At 36.8% G+C, this 25,072-nt stretch overlaps 1 protein-coding gene across 3 annotated transcripts in view; it reads left to right on the top strand.

Moving 5' to 3' along the window:
- The window catches only part of SYT10 (synaptotagmin 10), a 119,659-nt gene that overhangs the window by 64,352 nt on the left and 30,235 nt on the right, over nt 1–25,072 (top strand). For all 3 annotated transcript variants that reach the window (XR_012518525.1, XR_012518527.1, XR_012518524.1), the window contains exon 8: nt 3,389–3,540. The gene's annotated coding sequence lies outside the window, so the exon portion shown is untranslated. The remainder of the gene's footprint in view (nt 1–3,388; nt 3,541–25,072) is intronic.

The raw sequence follows: 25,072 nt of genomic DNA, 5'->3' as shown, positions 1-25,072 counted from the left end.
GAAAAACCTCATATCATACATAAAAATTAATTTCATCTATGTCACAACTAAATGGATACTTTAAACCTATAACTCTTCTGGAAGAGCAAGCAGGATATCTTTGTGACCCTGGAGTAGGCACACCTGGCCAAAGCTTTCTAGTTTCTTAGAACTGACCAAAGACAATTACAGAAACATACTAAAGCAAAGGTTTAAATTTCCTCCAAATGGACCAGCAAAGCAACTCAGAGTTTCAAAGCAACTCTAATCAAAATTGCAGCAAGTTTTCTGTTTGTTTGTTTTTGTTTTAATGGAACCCGACAAGCTGATTCTTAAATGCATATGGATAAGCAAAGGTCTGTGAACAGACATTCTACTGAAAAGAAAAGAGATTTCACCTGAAAAAAAAAAAAAATCATCCTCATCCTGAAGCTATAGTCATCAAAACAATATGGTACAGCAGGAAGTTAGGAAAATTGACAAAGTAAAGAGAGTAAAACTATGCCACATAGATATGGAAATTAGATATATAACAGGACATATTAAGCTGTGAGAAAACAATAATAACTGCAGATTTTTAAAGTGGAAAAATAGAAACATGGATCCTCTTTTCAATTTACATACAAAATTCAACTTCGAGTGGCATTCAAATGTCAAATGAAAATTTTCAAAATTCTATTGTAAAGTTTAATTTAGAAAGAGGAAATGGTTTTCTTAAGACACAAAATATGCTCTACATTGAAAAAGATGATGAACATACTATTACATTAAATAAACAACTTGTAATTATCAAAACAAATATTTAGAGTAAAAATGCAGCCAGATTGGTGACTTAGGCCTGTAGTCCCAGCTACTCAGGAGGCTGAGGCAAGAGGATTGCTTGAGCCCTGCATTTGAAGGATGCAGAGAGCTATGATCATGCCAGTGCACTCCAGCCTGGGCAATAGATCAAGATCCCCATCTCTAAAAAAATTTAAAAATTAAAAAAGAGTGAAAACAAGCTACGAATTGAGGATAAGATATTAACAACATATATAACTAATAAAGAGTCCATAGCACGTTACGTAAACAAATCTTACAAGTCAATAAGAAGAAGAACTTAAGTAACCCAGTATAAAGTGAGCAAAAAACATGAAAGGATTTAATGGAGGAGGAAAAGCTTATGGGCAGTAAACACATAAAGAAGTACTCCACCTCATTAATAATTAAGGAAATGCAAATAAGGGTTATAATGACAAAAATATATAACATTAATTGACAATGTCACAGTCTTACAACACTAACTCCAAAGAGGTGGTAAACCAATAGAATTTCTAATACATTTCTAATAGGAGAGTGATATTAAGAAAACAATTTGGAAGTATATACTATTAAACATTCACACGTATGGGATGGAGCAATTCCACTCCTAAGTCTGTACCCAGAGAAACCTTCAACCATGTGGGATCAGGAGATGCTACCAAATTTTAATAGGAAAACAGTACAAAAAGGAGGAGGGGAGAGGAGTGACTCACGTGCCAATAAAAAGGGTGGTAGATAAAGAAAGTGTGGTATACTCAACCACAAAATATTAAACGGTAGAGGAATAACTTAATTATTTCTACCTACAGCATGGATAAATCTTAATTTAAACTTTTCTTTGAGACAAAGTCTCACTCTGTCACCCAGGCTGGAGTGCAGTGCCGCGATTCTGGCTCACCGCAAAGCTTGAAAACATGATGCTGAGTGAAAGAAACTGGTTACAAAAGACAACGTATTTTAGGATTGTATTTATATGAAATAGCATGTACAGAATAGGCAAATCCATTGAGATGGAATGTAGATTTGTGGTTGCCTGGGCAGTCGTAGACGAGAAGATTGAGGATGACCGCAAAGAATATAGAGTTACCTTTTGAGGTGATAAAAATGTTAAAAAAATTGATTGTGGTGATGATTGTATAACCATGTGAATACAACACTAAAAACATTAAATTTTATATATGTGGGTAAATCGTTTGCTACACAAATTATATTTGAATAATGGGGTTATCAAAAAACAGAGCAAGAAAATAATACACATAAAATTAAGGGGAGAGTTTATTTGGAGGTGGTACCTGGAACGATAGAAAGAAGATGCATAAGTAAACTCATATAAATAACTAGAATGGTCGTTTATTATTATTATTATTATTTTGAGACAGAGTCTCGCTTTGTCACCAAGCTGGAGTGCAGTGGCACGATCTTGGCTCACTGCAACCTCCGTCTCCCAAGGTCAAACGATTCTCGTGCCTCAGCCTCCCACATAGCTGGGATTACAGGCATGTGCCACAGTATAGTTATTTATTAAGATTTGAGTTCATGGTTGCTCTTTATATTAACAAACACATACATACACCCTTATCTGTTAACATAAAATAAAAGAGGACTTTCTTTACATGAACCAATGAAAATAATTTGTCTACAAACCAAACATTATGATGAACACAATTGTATAAAACTGAGGTTCATTTTTAATATAATTAACATATACCTTGTTATATTTTATGAATCACATCTCAGTTTACAAAACCAGATCACTGAATCAAATGTAGTTAATTAATTCTGTTAAAGAGAAAAAAAAAATGGGCCAGTCGCAGTGACACACGCCTGTAATCCCAGCACTTTGGGAGGCCAAGGCAGGTAGATCACGAGGTCAAGAGATCAAGACCATCCTGGCCAACATGGTGAAGCCCCGTCTCTACTAAAAATACAAAAATTAGCTGGTCATGGTGGTGCACACTTGCAGTCCCAGCTATTCGGTAGGTGGAGGCAGGAGAATCACTTGACCCTGGGAAGTGGGGGTTACAGTGTGCCGAGATCCCACCACTGCACTTCAGCCTGGCGACAGAGCAAGACTCTGTCTAAAAAAAAAAAAAAAAAAAAAAAAAAAAAAACAGAGAGAAACAAATGTAATTTTACTACTTAAAATGATAAATGCAAAAATGAGCAGGCATTGATCTCTAAAATCTCACTCAACCAAGGTAAAAACAAACTGCATCTGTGTTAATTCCCTGACTGTTCCTATCTACCCTGTATTTATATTTTATTTTAAATCTACCAGGTTCATTTTCATTTACCACTATAGTCTCAATCATGATATAGACTATGGGGAAAGGAAACAAAAGAGCAGTGACCAGAAACAATGTTGGCCAAAAGCTGACACATAAAGACTGGTGGTGGAGTAGAGATTGGGAAGAGTGTTATTAGATTACATAACATTGTATAAGTAATCTCACAAAATATTTAATTTAAAAATTTTAATTTTGTTATTGATAATTCTTGTAACTTTGAAATATCAGTTTTAAGTTTACCTTTTGGGTTGTTTGGGGTTTGGTTTTTGACTTTGTGAAACTTCTCCTTACTCTCCTAACTGTGTTTGCTTCTCTTTAAGGATTCTACGGTTGGAAGGAAAGAAAGGAATGACAATGCTTTCACTTTGGCACTTCTACGGCAAAATTACAGATCCCTCATATGCGATATAGAAGTTTCAAGGAAAACATGAAATTCAAATCTGAAAGCCAATATCAGCAAACCACTCCAAAGGTTAGTGAAGCTTCATTATTGCATCATTGTTTTATGTAATCCACCATATACAATTCAATATGTGTTTTCAACAGTGTCATTTTCTGCATGGTACATATTTGCCTTTTTCACAGATATTTTGGGAAACAAAATGCCTGCCATATCTCAGATGCATAGTGTTATATAAAAATATTTAAAGTCTGGAACATTTGGAATTATTTTACTCCTTACAAAGCCTCACCATTGTTCAATCCAAAACATATATTTTCTACACCCCTACAAAAATGCAAACTTGTGTAAATGCCTTAAATATAAGCACAGATTTTACTTCAAATGAATGTTGATTTGTTAAAGATTCATTCTAAGAAACTATTGATACTATTTTCAGCTGTCTTGTCAACAGCAATAAAATTTACGAATCCTTTTTTAAATAAATTTTGATATTCAGCTGTCTTACATGAAATGACAGCTGTCATTTATTTGTGCATCAATATTTCCATCAGAAACTACTAAATAAGCCAACAGGAATATAGTTACCAACGTCATATGGCATTCTAATTCTTGTAATCCTATTTTGAATTTACACAATTTTGTAGGAACATCTTACAAACTAATATATTGAAAAAACTATCCTTTTATGGATGGTATTCACGATAAAATACACTATCTCTTTCTTTTGAGACAGGGTCTTGCTATGTTGCTCAGGCTGGAGTGAAGTGACACAACCACAACTCACTTCTGCCTCAGCCTCCCAAGTAGCTGAGACTACAGGCAGGTGCTACCATGCCTTACTAATTAAAAAAGAAAAATTGTAGAGATGTGGTCTTACCATATTGCTCAGGCTAGTCTCAAACTCCTAGGCTCAAGCAATCCCCATGCCTTAGCTTCCCAAAGTACTGGGATCACAGCCTTGAACCACCACATCTGACCTATCTTTCTTAAGTATAAACATGCTTGACTGAATAAATATATTTTGCTGTCAATTTCAGGTGTGTTCTATTTGCATAAACTGTTGTGATTAGATAATTTAATTTTAATTATAATTATATAATTGTAATTATTAGTAACAGTTTTATCATGAAATTGGCAATTAGTCCTAAATTACACTAATTTCTAATATATTCATGTCATCTATTCTTAAATTTTTCAATTTTTTTTGTATTGTGAAAAACATAATGAAAGAACCCTATACACGGCTAAATTTGCATTCAACTATAAGAATAAAAAAAACATTTTTAAATGTGCAAGTGTTCAGAATATAGCATAACCATACACTAAATACAAGATATTTGAAGAAGCAATTCAACAAAATGAGAAAAGAATAAAAAACTCAAAGATTTTAATAATAGAAATGTCATAGTGTAAAGAAATTGTCTCCATGAAATAAAACTACTGAAATAGAAGATTGCTTGAATATTCATTTACTAAAAAATATAGTAGAAGAATCTTTAAAAAGAAAATGTGATATGAAAAGTATAAAATGATAACATGAACTAAAATTTTAGATTTCCTCACCTAAAAAGTAGATATGAAATGAGTGAAGAGATGGAAGACAGGGGATTGAATTTATTATAATACATGGGTGGCTAATAGACACTAATATTTTTTAAAAATAATAGTTATACTATATTTACCTAAAAGCATGTATCTACAATGAAAATAATAAATATACTAATAGAGGTTGAAAACAAAGTAGTCTAGATCGCAAAAATAAGAACACATAGAAAAGAAGCAAAACAACAAGAAACCACTAAAAACAGTACATTACATAAAAAGGTAATATAGGATTAAATATTAGTTAAGATAATCAAAAGAAGTAAAAAACCTCCCATTTTTATAGCAAATGCTTTTCAATATACAGTAACAATTTTCAACAGTATAATTTTGCCAAAAAAATGAAATACTGCATTTTAAAAATCACATTTCAGAAAATAATTGTATCAGGATATTATTTTATAAATTTTTAAGAGATATTAGGATAGGAAAAACAACATCATGCTTGTAAGCTCACTGATGTAAAGACATTGCTCCAGAAATTCTGTCCCCTCTTCCTCATGGCATTATACTGTCCTTATTTCACTCTTATTCCCAACAGCATACACGATGCTACTTTTCCCATGCTGATTTCTCTCTTTCTGAGTGCTTCAGTATTCTCAGTGGAGAAGGAAAGATGCTGGTTGAGAAGGAAGGTCGCAAGGGAAGGATTCCAAGGATGAGACAGGAAGGGGTAGGAAAACCTTCCTGGAGAATGAGAGGTTGAACATCCAAGGGGAAGGCACTCTCCTGCTAGGCAGAACTGAGGGTCTCTTTTTAGGCTTATGGAATGAATTTAAAGTGGAAACAGTCGGTATAGTTGTATTTTTTCTTCTGTCATGCTCAGCTCCAGGAGTACTGGCACAAAAGTTTGGAATAGAAGAGAAAGAGGAACTGAGCTGGAAACACAGGAGATAATGATCCAAGAGCAAAGTGCTTTAAACTGAGATGACAGAGAGGTTGCATTTAGGAGAGAAACTATACCAGCGTGAGTTGCTATAAAGACATCATGTTTACACTTTGTGAAATAGAGTGAACAGACTGATTCATAGTCATCTGTTCATTTTTTCCATGGATGTTATTGAAAAATCTAGATAGGTGAACACAATGGCCCCAGACCCTGCTATTATTCTCCTTTATGAAGCTTACTTTAAGGGTAGGAAATAAATATTAATAATCAATCATTCTAATTGAAACATGCAACTTGTTATATTATATTATAGGAAGACTTCACCTAGTCTTGTAGAGAGCTTGATCAGTGGAGGTTTTATTGGAGGAAAGGGTATTTTAGCAGGGACATGAAGAACGAAAAGAGAGAAAACTGCCTGTGCAAAGATGCTGAGTGCATTAATAGAAATGAAAGATGGTGATTATGAGTGGAACAAAAAGATTTGCAGAGTGAGAAGAAGCTAGCACAGGATGAGGTGGGAGAGAGAGAGGTAGGAGCTAGCCCATGTGGGATATGACTACTAAGAAGATGGCCTTTCCAATAGGGGCAATGGGATGCTTGCAGACAGGAACATTTCAAGTTTATAATTTTAAAGTTTTGAGTGACTAGATTGGAGGTGTGCAAAAGTGAAAGCGAGACAGAGAACACTGAAAGAGGTGTATTTGTTTATCTATAGAGACAAGATCTCACTCTGTCGACCTGGCTGGAGGGCAGTAGCATGATCATAGCTCACTGTAGCCAGCCTCTAACTCCTGGGCTCAAGGGATAGGAGGGGCATTTTTGATGGTGGAAGAGAGTTCAAAACTTGTTTTTCTATATACTGAGTTTGAAGACTGAGTTATCTAAATGTCTATGTCAAGCAGATAAATATCAAAACCCAAATCATTTGCTAAGAATAAGAAGGAAAGTCGGGAAGGGATTAGGTCTTTAAGAACAGAGAGTAAACTTCGGAAGTAGTTATGAGAAAACTACACGAGTTAAGATTGGTGCTGAGAAGGTATAGCATAAAAATAAAACAATTATGCCAATAGGCTATTTAAGCCAACAAGAAATATAGGCAGTTTAGTCTTTCAATGAAATGCATTGGGGATTTTAAGACGGAGCAGTTTGGGGTGAGAAAAGGTACAAGACACACCCATGGAAGTGAGAATGTCAGGTAGATGGGAGAACACCATTTGAGGCAAGTGGTCAAGGCATTAATACCCTACATGGTTCACATGATCTGGCCCAGAGGTGAGTAGGTGAGCAACTTCTGCTTGAGAATGCTGCCGGAGGAGGTTTGGTTAAGGCAAATATGTGGAAAAAGCTGAGACTTTGTAAGAATTTGCTGATCATAGATCAGGAATACCAAATAGCACAGTGAAAAGGTTCAGGGGAGTGTAAGAAGAGTAGGAAAACAGATCAGTGGAGAGGAGCCCTGGGACATTATGAGAAACACTTGGGAGTGGTTGGATGACTATAGGTCTGAGAGTAGAAGGAATGCCAAGATTTTACTGCAGTAGATTCTGGAGGGTGGTGGGCTCTCAGTTCCCCGGGGCTGCTAAAGTCTGGAAAGGAAGCCTGGTTCTTTGTGATAATGCAGGGAGCGTGCTTTCTTGATCTCTGTGGGAAGCTCCTGGGAAGCTTTTCTTTTAAGCAATCCAACAAGTTGAATTGCACTTTAATTCTCTAAAAAAGTTAACAGTTTACTGGAAAAGAAGAAAAATTAATAGCTTTTAATTATGATTGGAAACATGAGTCACTTCATCCCCAAAGACCACCGCTGTGTCCTGTGGGCAGATCTCAAAATCTAAATCTCTAATGTAAAGTATGAGTCTTCATTTTCTGCTACTTGATTTCACTTAACATTGGATAAAGTGGTGTATATACCTCCACCATAAATGGAGACTCTTCAGCTGAGGTATCATACAGTCTTCCATTAGCCAATTCTCTTATTGTAAGTTGTTTCTGATAAAGGTCAACTTGTACAATCCATCTTGGCTAAATGAGTCATGTGCATACTCTCATAAGTTGTACCTATATCATAAAAGAAATGACTAAACACTTCAAAATCACTTTATATAATGTGATTTTTTTTCGCTCTGGATAAGAAGAGTTCTATGAGTTAGGCCAGGGGTCCCCAAACTTTTTACACAGGGAGTCAGTTCACTGTCCCTCAGACCGTTGGAGGGCCGGACTATGCAAGGTGTGACACCCTTCACAGCCAGTGCTGCTGCCTCCGCTATCCCAGACAGCGGTATCCAGTGTCACAGGCCCAGCACCGCCTCCAGTGCTGTATACAGGGATGGCGGTGATCAGCCTGTGACACTGTACACAGCGTCCTGGACATCTGCAGCAGCGGTGGGCCTCTTCTGTGGGAAGCCCGCTGCTTCATGTTTCCCCTATTATAAGACACCTCCTAAAAATAAGACAGCCCCCATCTTTTGGGGGTAAAATTAATATAAGACAGGGTCTTATAATGGGGAAACACAGTGTGTGGTAATGTGGGGAAAGACTTTTGGACAAAGGGAGGTTATAGGGGCCATTATGTTGTTGTACATTTGGGGGAGTATGGGGGCCATTGTACTGTGCAGTCATGGTTATAGTGCTTTGCCTTGCTTCCTACTTCTGCTGTTATTTCACACTGCTTCCGGTGATGTGGGGCGCAGCAGCCGCAGACCAGATGTGCGTCATATGACGTGCTTCCAGAGCCGTGAAACGTGCGTCCCGCGTCACTGGAAGTAGTACTGTACGTGAGCAACACCGCGCTTTGTGGCACTGCCACATCCAATACTCACTGACCACCAATGAAAGAGGTGCCCCTTCCTGAAGTGCGGCGGGGGCCGGATAAATGGCCTCAGGGGGTGGCATGCAGCCCGCGGGCCATAGTTTGGGGACTCCTGAGTTAGGCCGTTAGATCACTGCTAACTTGTGTGTGGAGGGATCCATGCAAAGGCTATACTTTGAGTCCTCAAGGGAAGCAGCAACAACAACAAAAAAAAAACTTCAGCCATATGTGTATTAGTTAACTGAACTTCTGCCCAAATCCTCTGCCTCATTTGTACCTCGGCCCATAGATTGTGACAATTTAGAGCCTTATCACACAGCATATATAAACATTAACTCAAAATGAATTAAAGATTTAAAACCTGAAACTGTAAAACTGTTAGAAGAAAATCTAAGGGGAAAAGCTCTGTGACATTAATCAGGGCAATAATTTTGGACATGGTCCCAAAAACACAGACGACAAAAGCAAAAATAGTCAAGTTGGACTATGTCAAACTAAAAAGCTTCTGCTCAGCCAAGGAAATAATCAACAGAGTAAAGTCACAAACTACTGAATGAAAGAAAATATTTGCAAACCATACATCTGATAAAGGGTTAATATGTAAGGAATTCAATAACTCAATAGCAAGAAAACAAAAAATCCAGTTTAAAAATGGGCAAAGATCCTAAATAGACATTTCTCAAGAGAAGATTTGCAGATGGAAACAGGTATATGAAAAAAAGTGCTCAACATCACTAATCAGAATATGCAAGTTAAAACCACAGTGAGATATATCACTTCACACTTGTTAGAATGACTGTTATCAAAAAGACAAAAGAGAAGTTTTGACAAAGATGTGGAGAAAAAGGAACTCTTACATTCTGTTGGTGAGAGTGTAAATTAGTGCCTCCATTGTGGAAAACAGTATGGAGGTTCCCCAAAAAACTAAAAATAGAATTACCATGTGATGCAGTAATCTCACTTCTGGTATACATCTATGAAAGAATTGGAATTGGTATGTTGAAGAGATATCTGCACTCCCATGTTCATTGTAGCATTATTCACAATAGCCAAGACATGGAAGCCACCAAAGTATCCTTCAATGGTTGGACAGATTTTTTAATGCTATATATTCACAATGGAATACTATCTATCCTTTAAAAAAGTAAAAGTAAATCCTGTCATTTGTGACAACATGGATAAGTCTAGAGGACATTATGTTGAGTGAAACAAGCCAGGCACAGAAAGACAAAGATCACATGATCTCACATGTATGTGGAATACAAAATAGCCAAACTTACAGAAATAGAGAGTAGAATGATGATTACCACAGGCTAGGGTTTCAGGAATGGTGGAGAGGTTAGTGAAAGGATACAAAGTTTCACTTAAACAGGAGGAATAAATTGAAGAGACCTACTGTACATCATGGTGACTACAGTTAATGACATCAGTGGAGGTCCAAGAAGCAGTACAGCATAGGCAGACAGCATTGCCTGGTGGGTGATGAGTAACTCTAAAAATTTAGAGTTGGCTGTGATCTAAGGGGAGCCCTCTAACCAGCCTGAAGCTTAACTGCTGTGAATGAGTGATTGGCAGGGCGCTTGGAAGAGTGGGAAGGGCAGTCTTCCCCTACTGCCAGGTCCTTGGATAAAATGCTCCATCAGCAGGATCCTTTGCTGTAGAACTCCTCAACATGTGAATTTAGGGGATAGGGAACTCAATTCGGTTCGTAGAAATATTGGGTTTAGGTTCAGGAAGGGAGCAGACAGCCCATACATACATATCATCCAGTCTCTCCCTTGGTCTTGTTCTTCCTGTTTCTCTATCTTTACATCTCTGTCTGTCTCTAGCTCCATCCTCTTTGTATCTCTTCCTATTTTTTATTTTTTTTTCTTATCTGCACTACAACACCAGGAAGGATCTATAGCTTCTGAAATTTTGGTTTAAAAAAAAAGCAAAATTCAAGAGCCTGAAATAATTGGTTTTCTGACTACCTAGAAGACACTGGATCTGTAATATTTCTGTTTAATTCCAAAAATCTCCTCTTCTTTGCAGCTATTTGAAGTCAGATGCATGCTATAAACAGATGATGGCAACATCAGATGTTAATTCTTACCTGTGGCATCGTTCTCCATATTATGTTGTTGCTTTTCTCCAATATTACAAATAATGTTTTAGATACCAGTACCCGAGAACAATCTTGTTACATGTCCAGCTGTATTTTATTATCTAGTTCAGAACATTTGTCTTTCCGTTCTGAATCACAAAGTGACCTTACCTGTTAAACTCCTGTCATTGACACAAAATCTAAATAGCTTCCATAGCTACGGCTGTGTCTACACATATGGCAAAATTGAACATCACTGAACTTGGTGTGTTTTACTTGGTACAAGTCACCTCAGCAACTCCATTCATTTCTAAGAAAAACATGAAACTTAAAGTCCTACAGCTCTCTAGAGAACACTATGCTTATTACAGAGGGTTTGTCCAACAAAATTTGAGGGTTAAACAAAAATCTATGGTCCTATGGGAAAGGAGCTGGCATACCTTTTGATAGATGTTACCCTCTCCTCTACTGGGTGCTCTGCTCTTCCTTCTTCATCTACCCATTAATTTAACTCCTATACTCTATAAGGGCAATCAAAATATCACACCCCTCCATTAATGCCTCTATAAGATTGCAACATGTAAAATATTTTTAATTTTGCCATTTTTATACTATAAAACAAGAATTTTATTATATGTGCGTGTATCTGACTTCTCTTTCTACTTGCTTTCTTGCAAAATTATAAAACTTGCAGCAACAAAAGCCATGTATTCCTTTATAGTATATAATATAGAATTAGCCACACATCAGGATTATAAGAAATTCTTTTTGCTTGCTTTGATATTGAGAATTGTTAGTACAATTAATAATATCCCTCTGAATTCTTAATTGCACAAAAAATGTATAGTTTATTTTTTAATGCTAAAAAAAATGATTATATTAGCAGGGTCTATAAACCATAGAGGGACCAGAAATAGTACAATGTAGGACTCAATTTTTCATAGTATATTCTTGTTTTAATTGTTTCAAGTCTTTTACTTTCCATTTGGTTTTGGAAATAAAAATATGGATAAAAATTATTCTGTGTATGTAAAATGTATTATTTTATTATTATAAACATAAATTGTCAAAACCTGATTCTTGCTGTGCAGCTGATTAGCATTATTTGATTTCTCCTGGAGAAAACTAATGAAAGGGCACTCCCTAGAATTTGTAATGGTAAATTTCTGCAACAAAAAAATTGTTATGCTGTTTTTTTTTCCTCCAGGGAATATTCAATGTTCTCTCTAGCAAAGAATTTAGTTGCAAGAAACCATGGAATTTTAATCACAGAAATAACCCTCTCAGCTTGGTAGTCAGCACTATCACAGAGAATAGATATTTGCTAAAACTGGAAATCGAAGGTAATCATAATGAAGTAAGGGGAAATGGATAGTTTGAGATAGGATATCACCGGCATTTGGCTGGATTTTAGATCAGATTCCCTGTGGAACTGGTACTGGACAATGCAGTGAGTATAAATAAAGATACTAATGACATTTTTGTGGGCCTAAGAAAATTAGAAATGAGAAGGATAACTCCATAGGAGGTAAGGTAACAGTGTAGTAACTCACCAAGACAATTATAATCAAAATAAGAATGCCTAAAATTTTCCATGATCTATTTCTAAATGAGACTCAAAAATCAAAGTGAATCATATAAATGCAATGATATCCATATTTTTCATTTGGGTTTATTTGTGAAACTAATTCAAAGCATGATACAGTGACTAAAATCACATGAAACCAATAAAGGACCAATGTGTTTAGAACCAATCTTTCTCATATACATGGTGCATGTCCAGAAGGGGTTAGAATAAGTTGTACATTAATATAAATGAGAGTAAAGGACAAGATCTAGAACGACAGTGGGGAAAGCAATAAATGGAGGGTCCAAAAAGGCTAACAGCCTGTAAGAGCCGGACTGACTACAGACGTGCTCTATGGCCTCATGGGCAGCAAAGCTCATCACTATGGTTGGGAATCTCTGGGCTTACTGAGGTTATGCAACTGCATGATGATATGGTTTGAATATGTGTCCTCTCCAAATCTCATGTTGAAATATGGTCTCTAGTATTGAAGATGGGACCTGGTGAGAGGTGTTTTGATCATAGGGGCAGATCCCTCATGAATGGCTTGTCACTATCCCACTGGTGATTAGTGAGTTCTTGCTTTGAGTTACAGAACTGCTTATTTTAAAATGTGTGGCATCTCCCCACTGCTTGCTCCTGCTCCTGCCATGTGAGATGCCTGCTCCCCTTTCCCCTTCCATCATGATTGTAAGCTTCCAGAGGCCTCCCCAGAAGCAGATGCCAGCATTATGCTTCTTATCCAGCCTCCAGAATGTTAAGCCAATTAAATCTCTTCTTAAAAATTACCCAGTCTCAAGTATTTCTTTATAGCAATGCAAAAATGGCCTAATATACTCGGATTTCCACGTTTCTTTTGCCTTATACTAGGATTTATACTTAAATTTGGACTATGCCTACACGTCCAGCAGGCATTGAATGACTTCAGAGTTTATGCTTAAAGAAATATAAATATGTAAATTCCAAGAGCCACTACATACTCTGAAAGTCAAATTGGCTAGTTTTTTTTAAAATAAATAAGTGAGAATTATAGAGTGAAAAATGCCTGTGAAAACAAGGAAATAAGGCACTGACTATTATCACAAAGAGTACATTGAGTTAAAAATAATTTCAGTTTGATATTAAAAACTATTTGATAATCGTACAGTTCATGCGATTAACACACTTATCGTATGGCTCAAATAAATATGCCTCAAATTAAATTGCCTTGATATAACCTTATCCAAAAAGTTTACTCTTCTGTTTGTTTTTTATACCAATGACTTTTATTAAGGCAAAGAAATAATAAAAAATCACAGATAAGGTGAAATATATACCTATATACGGATATATGGCCAGCATATATTATTTTTTCATCTTTTGTTTCTAAGTTTAGAACACTAATGGATTTTTCTAACTATATGATTCTCTAGGAATTCTGGCATATTAAAATTCAGGCAGAAACAATAAGGGAAAACATTCTTTAAAGAAACTTAAAGCCAATAATAAATTTTTGAAATTAAAATATCCCAATCTTACAGTTCGTTCTCTGAGTGTTTTCAGTGGGACAAAAACTTTGAAAGATGACAATTTTTTTTTTAAGTAAAAGCAAGTTTATTAAGAAAGTAAAGGAATAAAGAATGGCTACTCCATAGGCAGAGCATCCCTGAGGGCTGTGGGTTGCCCACTTTTATGGTTATTTCTTGATTCTTTGCTAACAATGGGTGGATAAGTTGTGCCGCCCCTTTTAGACCATGTAGGGTAAATTCCTGACATTGCCATGGCATTTGTAAACTGTCATGGCACTGGTAGGACTGTAACAGTGAGGACGACCAAAGGTCACTCCCATTGCCATCTTGGTTTCAGTGGGTTTTAGTCAGATTCTTTATAGATGTATACATGTATGTGTGTGTGTGTGTGTGTGTGTACACATATATATGTGTATATATATATATACACATATAGAATGTGTATATATATATACACATATATATACACATATAGAATGTGTATATATATGTATATACACATATATATACACATTCTGCACATGTATCCCAGAACTTAAAGTGCACATGTGTGTATATATATAAATATGTGTGTGTGTATATATATATACATGTGTGTATATATATACATGTACATATATACATATATGTATACATACATGTATATACATGTATATATGTACATGTATATATGTATATATACATGTACATATGCATATACATATACATATATACATATGCCTGTACATATATGTACATATACATGTACATATATATACATATATATACACATGTATGTATATATATATATGCTTTAAGTTATGGGATACATGTACCAAACGTGCAGATTTGTTACATAGGTATATATGAGCTATGGTGGTTTGCTGCACCCATCAACCCATCATCTACATTAGATATTTCTCCTAATGCTATCCCTCTCCTAGCCCCCCATGCCGCAACAGGCCCCGGTGTGTGATGTTTTCCTCCCTGTACCCATATGTTCTCATTGTTCAACTCCCATTTATGAGTGAGAATATGCAGTGTTTGGTTTTCTGTTTCTGTGCTAGCTTGTAGAGAATGATGCCTTCCAGCTTCAGCCATGTCCCTGCAATGGACATGAACTCATTCTTTTTTAAGGCTGCATAGTATCCCATGGTGAATATGTGTCACATTTTCTTTATCCAGTCTATCATTGATGGACATTTGGGTTGGTTCCAAGTCTTTGCTATTGTGAATAGTGCTGCAGTAAACATTCGTGTGCATGTGTCTTTGTAGCAGAATGATTTATAATCCTTTGGGTATATACCCAGTAATCGGATTGCTGGGTCAAATGGTATTTCTAGTTCTCGATCCTTGTGGAATCGCCACACTGTCTTCCACCACGGTTGAACTAATTTACACTCCCACCAAGAGTGTAAAAGCGTTCCTATTTCTCCCCATTCTCTACAGCATCTGTTGTTTCCTTTTACATGATCACCATTCTAACTGGCATGATATGGTATCTCATTGTGGTTTTGATTTGTATTTCTCTAGAGATCAATATGATGAGCTTTTTTCATATGTCTTTTGGCCGCATAAATGTCTCCTTTTGAGAAATGTCTCTTTGTATCCTTTGCCCACTTTTTGATAGGGTTGTTGGTAGCACTGAATCTATAAATCACTTTGGGCAGTATGACCATTTTCATAATATTGATTCTTCCTATCCATGACCATGGAACGTTTTTCCATTTGTTTGTGTCCTCTCTTATTTCCTTGAGCAGTGGATTGTAGATCTCTTTGAAGAGATCCTTCATATCCCTTGTACATTGTACTCCTAGGTATTTTATTATCTCTGTAGCAACTGTGAATGAGCATTCACAATTTGCTGAAGTTGCTTATCAGCTTAAGGAGTTAATGGGCTGAGATCATGGGGTTTTCTAAACATACAATCATGTCATCTGCAAACAGAGATAATTTGACTTCCTATGTTTCTATTTGGATATCCTTTATTTCTTTCTATTGCCTAATTGCCCTGGCCAGAAATTCCAAGACTATGTTGAATAGGAGTCATGACAGAGGGCATCCTTGTCTTGTGCCAGTTTTCAAAGAAAATGCTTCTACTTTTTGCCCATTCAGTATGATACTGGCTGGGGGTTTATCATAAATAACTCTTATTATTTTGTGATATGTTTCATCAATACCTAATTTATTGAGTTTTTTTTAACATGAAGGGGTGTACTCCCATTTTTAAACCCCTCTGAAAGGAATCAAGGGAGAAGGTTACTAGAAATTGGAGTAGATGGCACTGTTGATTCATATTTTAAGAAAAGTATAACACTATTTGATTAGAGTAAATTATAGTCTTCTTTGATACTTTGGCACTCTTAAGTTAATTTATATGTATGGTGAAAATAATTAATATACCCTAGTAGTATAATTTGTCTCTAGAAACTATATTACTGGAAGCAGAAATATCAAAGGCACAAAAGGCATTCAACATGTGGTCCACTTTTGTTGTTGTTGTTGAGAGTTAGTGTCTTGCTCTGTCACCCAGGCTGGAGTGCATTGAAATGACCATACCTCACTGCACCCTTGTACTCCTGGATTCAGTAGCTTGGACTATAGGCCCATGCTACCATGCCCAGTTAATTATTTTAATTTTTGTAGAGAGGGGCATCTCACTATGTTTCCCAGGCTGGTCTCAAACTCCTGACCTTAAGCAATACTCCCACCTTAACCTCTCAAAATACTGGGATTGCAGGTGAGAGCCACCATGCCCAGCCAGTCCGCATTTATTTAGTTATTCTATTATCCTTGTCAAATGACTGCAATGAGCCAGACAATGCTTAGGTGGCAGAAATAGATGAGTAAGTGGGCAGACAAGGTCACTGTGGTCAGGTTATTTTCCTGTCTGAGGAAGAAAATCAAACAAATAAATAATATAATGAAAGATCATGATAAATGCTGTGATGAAAATAAGGTAATTTGATGAAGAACAAATGTGTAGGCTCATCTTGAATAAAATTAGCAGCGCAGATCTTTTTGAGGACCACACACTTAAGTTGAGACCTAAAAGATGAGAAGAACAATTCAAGAGAGAAGCTAAAAAATGAAAGCAGACAGACAGCAAATACCAGTCCCTGAGGCAGGGAAAAGACTGATGTGCTAGAGGGACCTGCTCTGGGGTCTGTCTCCTATTAGGATAAATTATTACCTTGACATATCCCTGTTCTCCACCTCCCCAAACAGGCTGCTTCCAAGCATTTTATATAGGTACCAAAAATCTGAAGGAGACCTGAAAGTCTGCATGAAGTGGAGTGCAGGGGAGAGAGTCGTACGAGATTATCCTGGAGCCACAGTGGGGGAAGCAAGGAAGCAGGGGGCACCTACAAGGACTTGTGACATTCCTCAAATGCATCCAGAGTCCAAACAAGGGTGTTAGTCCAGATTGTAACATGAAGCTATTTATTTCTTTTTGACCAATTACAGTAACTCCTGTGTTTCTTCCTAACCCCTAATAACCTTCCTTTTAAGAAATAGCCAATCCAACAGCAGTAGGAACATGGAAACGTTGTCAAGTGAAAGAACAAAGCAAAGTAAAATGCTTGAGTCTGGCCCTGGCCTCATACGAGAATACTGTGCCTACGCCAGAGCACTGCTTCGTTCCTCACAACTCTTCATGCTGAGGGATGAAAGGATTGGAAATTCCACATTAAGCCTGCTGACTTTTCAGAGGTTTATGAAATTATGGTATCACCATGATTCTTGATATTTCAGTCTGTCAGTCATTCTCAACAAAATATCACCAGGGAACAAGGCAAAGGAGCAGAGTGGAAATACTCTGGGTTCTTTGTGTCCTTGGAGGACAATTATGGCCTTGATAGGGCACTGCTCTCCACCTCTCAAAACAGGCTGCTACTAAGACTTTAATACAAATGTGGAAAACTCAACTGACTACAGGGTTCAGGAAGGGAATAGAAATGATTAAAATGGGTCTGATGGGGACTGTGTCAAACTCCGAATTACACACTCCATCTAAAGAGGTTAGGAGCTACTCAGCTGAAGCTTGTTACCCTGCAGGATTACAGATACTTATTTTAAAGAGAAGCCAAAATCTCTTTGTAAAATGCCGGCAACTAATTGAAATTGTTTAAATTACTGTGTGGGCCAATTTTAAAAAAGAAGAAGAAAGAAATGTCAGTCCTGCAGCTTGGATTGACCTGCAGGACTGACATTTCTTTCTAAGGGAGAATTGCAAATTCTCCCTTAAAATATCTTTGGAAGCGCACAGAAATTTACAGCCTTCCAGGCCTCCTCCTGTTTTCCTGAATCGCCAATGGAGTCTACTAAGATTTGGAAAACTTCTCAGAAGAGCCAGTAAACAATACGTTGGTGTCCTCAGAAACTTATTCTAAACACTTTTCTTGAGAACTGCAGTAAGTATAAGCAAGAAAAACTAAAAGAGAATGAACAAGAGTCAAAATCAGACCTGAGATAACAAAGAAAGTGAAGGAATAAGCAATACATTGGTGGAAAGTAGGAAAATGGAAACTGAAAAAATGTGATTGAAGTTAATACATGAGAAATGTAGGGAGAACAAGGCTCGTGCAATATCCTAGTGACTCATGTATAAGAGAGGGGAATAGAGTAGAGAACAGAATTCCCAGGCCCATGAGAACGCAGTAGGGGGTGCTAATGGGAGTGAGTGGCAGTTGTGATGAACTGGATAGAGGAGGTAATAAACTTGGAGAGAATAACTTATTGAGAGTATATTTCTGCTAGAAGGAGTTGAGATTTGAAGGGAACCACTGTTATTATTAATGGTACACAAGGAACAAAAATTTATGAACTATTTTCATGGTCTCCTCATACAACTACCACATTTGAAAGAATATGATGAACGTGAGAGCTTGATCTCCTGCAAATTGTGATTTCTGGAGAGGTAAGATAGGGGCACATAGGCGTGTGCCCAGGGTGTTGTTCTGGTCATATCTGTATGAGAAAACACATTATTAACAAACAACTCTCAGGAGAACAATAGCAACCACCCAGTTCTGAATCTCCCCACATTCTCTCTAGAGAGCCGTAAAATTGATTAAGAGTAGTTAAAACCACATGATTTTTTACACTGACAAAATACATATTAAAATATTTAGGGATAAAGGACTGTTGTATGCCACTTGTCCTCAGACTGTTCAGAAGAGAAAAACTTCCTGACATTTCAAATGTGGTCATTTATTTATGTATTCATTGTTCATTCATTCCACAAGCATCATCTGTTACATATGCTTTATTCAACATTAATTCTCTAAATTGAGTGCCTATTGTTTGTTGTTTGCTTAGTAGGATAACACAAGTAAAACTAGTGTTACTTCTTACATTCAAAAAAAAAAATGTGTAAGTCCAGCCTCATAAAACAATGAAAATGTTGCTGGCGTTTATTGCAGTTCACCTAAAGATGTATTAGAATTAATTTGCATGTCAGAGAGTAAAACTTTCCAAACTCCCTGAAAGTTTCACTTTAAAAAGTGATTGCCTACAGCTCTTAAACCTTTCTATTCATAAAATTTAATAGAACACCTGACTTTCTTCTTACTTTTCTTTCCCGTCTGACCAAGCTCTTCCAATCTCTAGTCCCTTTTTGCCGTTTCTTATATTGATGATCAGAAACCCTCAAATTCTTGCAGTCTCTTTTCTGCTATACTCAGCATGCTGAAGGTCTCAGAGGCACAAAAAAATGGATTGTGAACTGACCAAACTCCAAGGCATTCTTTCTTCTTAGAAACCCAGGGCAAAAGGGAGAAAGAGTTCAGGGATGCAATATAAGTGGAAATGAAAGAAAAATGCTTAAAACAATTATATATTTTCATTTATTCCTGTAACTTAGTTATATGTGGACTAAGTAAAAGACAGTATTCTTTTTCTTCAAATAAAAAAACAAAAAAAACAAAAAACCAACAGTTTTGTTTTTGAAAACCTCCCAATCTGGCATCTAGTCTACACTCTAGACAAGAAAAGCAGCAAAAGGAGAGAAATAGTAAGAGAGAGAAAAAGAGAAGAAAGAGAAGGAGAAGGAAGAAGAAAGGGAGGAGGAAAAGAGAAAAGAAGTAAAGAAGAAGGATTCAGGTGTGAAAGGACAATAACTCTCAGGACCCCAAAATCACTGAGGCAAACGGAAAGTCAAGCTGGAAACTGCATCAGGCCAATGTGCCTCCCATTTTATTCCTAAATAAAATAGCTACAAAGATTTTAAAAGTTACATACATCTCTCACAATTAACCCACAAGGAAACTCCTTGTGGTCTTCAAGATCTTTACCCTAAAACAGTTCTGCAGAACTTCACCTGGTGATGTAAATTGATAGCTTATCTTTACAGGTGCGAGATAAAAGATAGAACTCAAAGTCATCCCTCTGCTCACCTGAGACAAATGCATAGCATTGCTTCCTCTGACCTATTGTTCATGCAGATTCACTAAGCCAGACTAAGATATAAGTGACTATTAATTACTCTACCCCTTTCTCGCGTGCAAATTTTATATGTAGTGAAAGCTAATCAAAGCCCAAAAGAATACAAGCTTTTGTCTCCTATCTATGTGATAACATGGAAGCAAGGACCCCCCCACCCCCGCCACCCAGCTTCCAGTGGTCCTGCCTTTTTGGACCAAATCAAAGTACATCTTCACATATAGACTGCTGTCTTTTGTCTCCCTAAAATGTATAAAACCAAGCTGTGCCTGGACCACCTTGGGCACATGTCATTGAATCTCCTGAGGCTGTGTCACAGGCACATCCTTAACCTTGGCAAAATAAACTTCGTAAATTGACAGACCTATTTCAGATACTTTGGGTTCACACAGATAGTCATAGAACCATGTGAAATGTAAGAATTTCTATTGGTGTGATGACCTTGTATACCTTGACATAGCATTGGGATATGACTGTGATTTTTGCGTGTTTATCTACAGGGCACCCTTCACTCTCAACTGTCTCCATTTAGATGAGAAATTATGTTTGATAGACCCATCAGCAGAGTAGAATGAGGTCTAATTTTGATATTACAGAAGTACCTTTTCAAAGACAGAGTTGTAGCCGTAGGATCTCATAACTAGATTTTCCCTAAATGAATTCTTCAGGGGAGAGATCCGCTAACTGTTGGCTGCTAATTATAATTTTATTCATGGCTCTTGGGAAAACTGCAAACATTTTAACCTATTCATGTAACCGAATATCCCCCATTTTTCTAAGAGGTGGCTTAATTATTAGTATTATTTTCTTTCTCTTTCCTTGTTTTCTGGTTCCCCATTTCTGACTTTTGCAGCAGACCTCTGCCTTGTTCATGGGACTCTACATGCCGTGAGCAACTAACTTGTGTTTTGGTTACATTCAAACACTAAAAATCTCCAATATGAGATTAAATGAATCAGTTGCTGCAGGTGTTCTATGCTGGGTCTTTTCTGATCTTTGGAAAACTAGCTAATTTTTGGATTACAGAGACAATGAATGACAAGGTTTTGATACAAGCAGGAGGCAAGGAAATACTGGATAGAAGAGGGCAGTTGCCCTGGCAAAGGCTTCATCCTCAAGCCTGGAAATCCACACCCCTAAATAAGAACAGGTATTCCTGTTTTCACACCAAATATTGCCTTTTGGCCCACCACACTCCCATATCCTGTACCCATATAAACCCCAAACCCCAGGCTGTATGAGCAAAGAGCAGAGGAGCAGAAGAGTGATGTGGCAGAAGAGAGAGGAGAAGAAGCGTCTGAATGTCAAGAGGAGTTCAGCTGGGGATGGTCAGAGAGGAGATCAGCTGCAGGATGCCAGAAAATGATCATCTTTCCACTCCATCCCCTTTTCAGCTCTCCATCCTTCTTGCTAAGAGGCACCTCCATCTGGCAATACAATCTCCTACATTTGCCATCCTTTAATTTGTCCATATGATCTGATTCTTCCTGGCCACCAAACAAGGACCAAGGTATCAAAAGAGCATGGAGCTGGTTAACACTTAAGCCATCTGTAGAAGGCAGAGTGAAAAAAGCACTGCAACACACTCATTGGGGCTTCAGGAGTCACAGACACCCACCCTTAGATGTTACTGTGTGGCTGGAGCCCAAAAGCACTTGCCCTGGCTCCTGCACCTACCAGTCTAAGTGCTTCTCCTCCAGTAAGAGGTTTGAGGGAACAGTGGCCAAACAAATGAGCCATACCCCTGACATCCTGAGAGGGGGGTCAGGGAACTCTCCTGTTTCAGTTTCAGTCCCAATCCTTTCTAACTTCATGGGATAATTTTTATCATTCCAATGATGTCAAATCATTATCCTCATAGAATAATCAAACAAATCAATGCTCAACTCTGAAGTGAAATTAAGACAGCCTTGATTGAGCCACTGTAGAAATTGAGTGCTGCAGATTGAGTCTGTCGAAAACGTATGTTCCGACTTTCTTAAGAAAAACATACAGTATATATGTGAGCCTATTTTACGTAACAAGTGGGCAATTTTTTTAATCTTTCTAGAACTCAATATTGGTACTCTTTAGGAATGAGGGTCACAGAATAGGAAACACGTAATTTTTAAAACTTTTTCCACTCTCCTTTCACCTTTGACTGATAAGTTTCCTGCCTCAGATATCAGCTGTATGCAAACCAATTAAATGAACAAACATTTCTCTTTGAGAATTCAAAAAGCTCAGATACGTGACTGATTGAAATGTCTGGCTTAGCTTCCTAGCTGTTCCTTTCTCTTGCAAGTAAATTTAAGTTGATCACTGCAAAGAACCTGTGGGTTTTTGTTTTTTGTTTTTTGACTATGTATAGTATTTAAGACTTCTGTGTCTCTTATTTTAAAAAGCCCTCAAGGAAGGAGGAAATGGTGAATTGCTAATCAATAGGCATAAAGCTTCAGATAAGCAAGATGAATAAGCTCTAGCAATCTGCTAACATTGTGCTGATAGTTCACACTATGTATTGTATATTTTAAAATGTGTTAATATGGAAGCTCTCATGTTGAGTGTTCTTATCACAATAACATACGGATTTTTTTAAAAGCCCAATGAGGTAGGTGTGTGACCTTCTCAGAGCAAATATTATCTGAAAATGCCTAAGTATCAAATGACATGTGTACATTCTACTGTACTGTACTGATCCTGTTAAATCTCTAATGAAGCAGCATGTTAAAGTTTTTTTATGTCTTCTAGTTTCATTCAGTTTCCTTCATCTGCAAAATAAATTGCTGTGATAAAACAAGTCCTATTCAAAAGGGAATGTTTTGAAAATAAAATTACCCAGAGGAGATAACATTCAAATTCAACACATAGTTTTTAAGGACTCATTATGTACCAAGCAGTGTTAGCTACTGTGAGGAACATAAAGATGACACAGTTTAGTTCTTCTGGAACTCATAATCGAGTGGAGGAGAAAAAAGCATCCATGCAAGACAGCCTGAATATGAGACATAACAGTGTAGAATGGAGGAGTTGTGTGAAAACAAAATCAAGTCCCAGCCTGAACAAGTCGACAATTTCCTAGCAGAGACAAATCTTCTACCAATGCTAACACCAAGCAGAATGTCCTAAGAGGTTTATTCAAAGTGTACACCATGCAATCGTGTCAGATGTAAGCATTTGTAGGGTGTCTACTATTTGCCAACATTTATGCATAACACTGCATATTCATTGACTCATTTAAAGAAAGGTGAGAGGAACTTGAGGAAGTTCTGATAGATATCTAGAAAGTGGTGCAAATGGAACAAAACCAAGAGCTTATGATTTGGTCTCCCCTGGCTGGTTTGCCAGAGACCTCCGTCTGATCTCCAGCATCTGTGCATTTTTTCTTAATACAATTGTACAAGTTATGTGGGCAGCAGCCATCATCAAGCATCCTGTTGACTATCTCAACCTGTCAACCGGGAAAATACGAGGCACATCTTTAAAATACTACTTATAGGGATAGCCCAGCAAAAATTGAATGATCTCAAAGATATTTTCCAGTTCTAAAAATTTAAGGATTCTATGTTTTGTTTTGCATAAGAGAAGTTTCATGGCAAATGTCTTAACATTCGGCTGTACTTTGTTGCACTTGTTTTTTCTTTAGTTCTTCAGGCAATATAAAACAATGAAAAATATATAGCTTAGTAACTAATATAAGAAGGGCAAAGAGCCAAAAGGGGATATATTTTAGAAATTCCTGACTCATAATGTTGTAGTATTAGTGTTCCATCAGCAAAATTAATTTTGAAGGGAATACAGTACTCAAATTTGAATGCATTATATTGATCCTTGAATATTTTGTCTATAATTCTGTCAGTCTTTAATTTTTTTTACTTCAAAAAACGACAAATGTTACTGTTGTGGGAAAATAGGCCCTATAATTGAGCAATCCTTAGTTCATTATGGTATGGTACACATTGTTCTAACAGCTGCCAGAAATCAAAGCTGGTTGCGTGTAAATGGCAATAGCATAATCATGATGCAACTCAAAGTTGATCTGGTCCATTGAAAATTGATGTCATGCACCATATGTAGTGTACAATTCCTACAAATTGACAGGAATGAATTTGACAGGCTAGCATTCAATTTTCTTTAGAAAAATTTATCTGTAATCCTTCAACTTTGCAAATTACCTAAAGATCTTAATGTACATTAAATGTATCTAAAGTTGACTGTGATGATGGCAATGACATTTAATTGCAGTAGCTTCTGGTAGCTACAAGAAGATTTGTAGCTTCCTGTTTTTCATGTAATGTCAGAGTGACCTGTGTACTGAAGTTAATGGCTGCCTGATTGCTTATACTTCAGGGTTTTAAATTTTTTTTTTTTAGTTTACCAGCTCTGCAGATGACTTCTACAAAGAAGAAAATTACAAATCCCGTCAATTAGTTACCATGACATCTATCAAAGATATATTAATTTAGTTGTATTAGGTCTAGAAGTAGTCCTCAGATTCCTCTCAGTCTATTAGTACTTTGAGATCTAGCAGTATTATTCGTTTTATCTGCTAGTTAAATATTTTTTTAAAAAACTGCTCCAACTGCCAAAGATTTATGTTCTCAAATTTGTTAACCCCAAATTGTTACCATATAATTAAATATAATCACAGCTAATGTTGCCTTATTCAATTTATTTAAACTACTCCAATCTGCATTTTAGTGTTTCAGAAGCAATTTGTGTTCTTCCTGGCATTAATTCA

This window comes from Saimiri boliviensis, chromosome 7 (assembly GCF_048565385.1).
Source record: "Saimiri boliviensis isolate mSaiBol1 chromosome 7, mSaiBol1.pri, whole genome shotgun sequence".
Classification (NCBI taxonomy): domain Eukaryota; kingdom Metazoa; phylum Chordata; class Mammalia; order Primates; family Cebidae; genus Saimiri; species Saimiri boliviensis.
The sequence above is the reverse complement of the archived record's forward strand: the minus strand, read 5'-3'. Positions and strand labels throughout refer to the sequence as shown.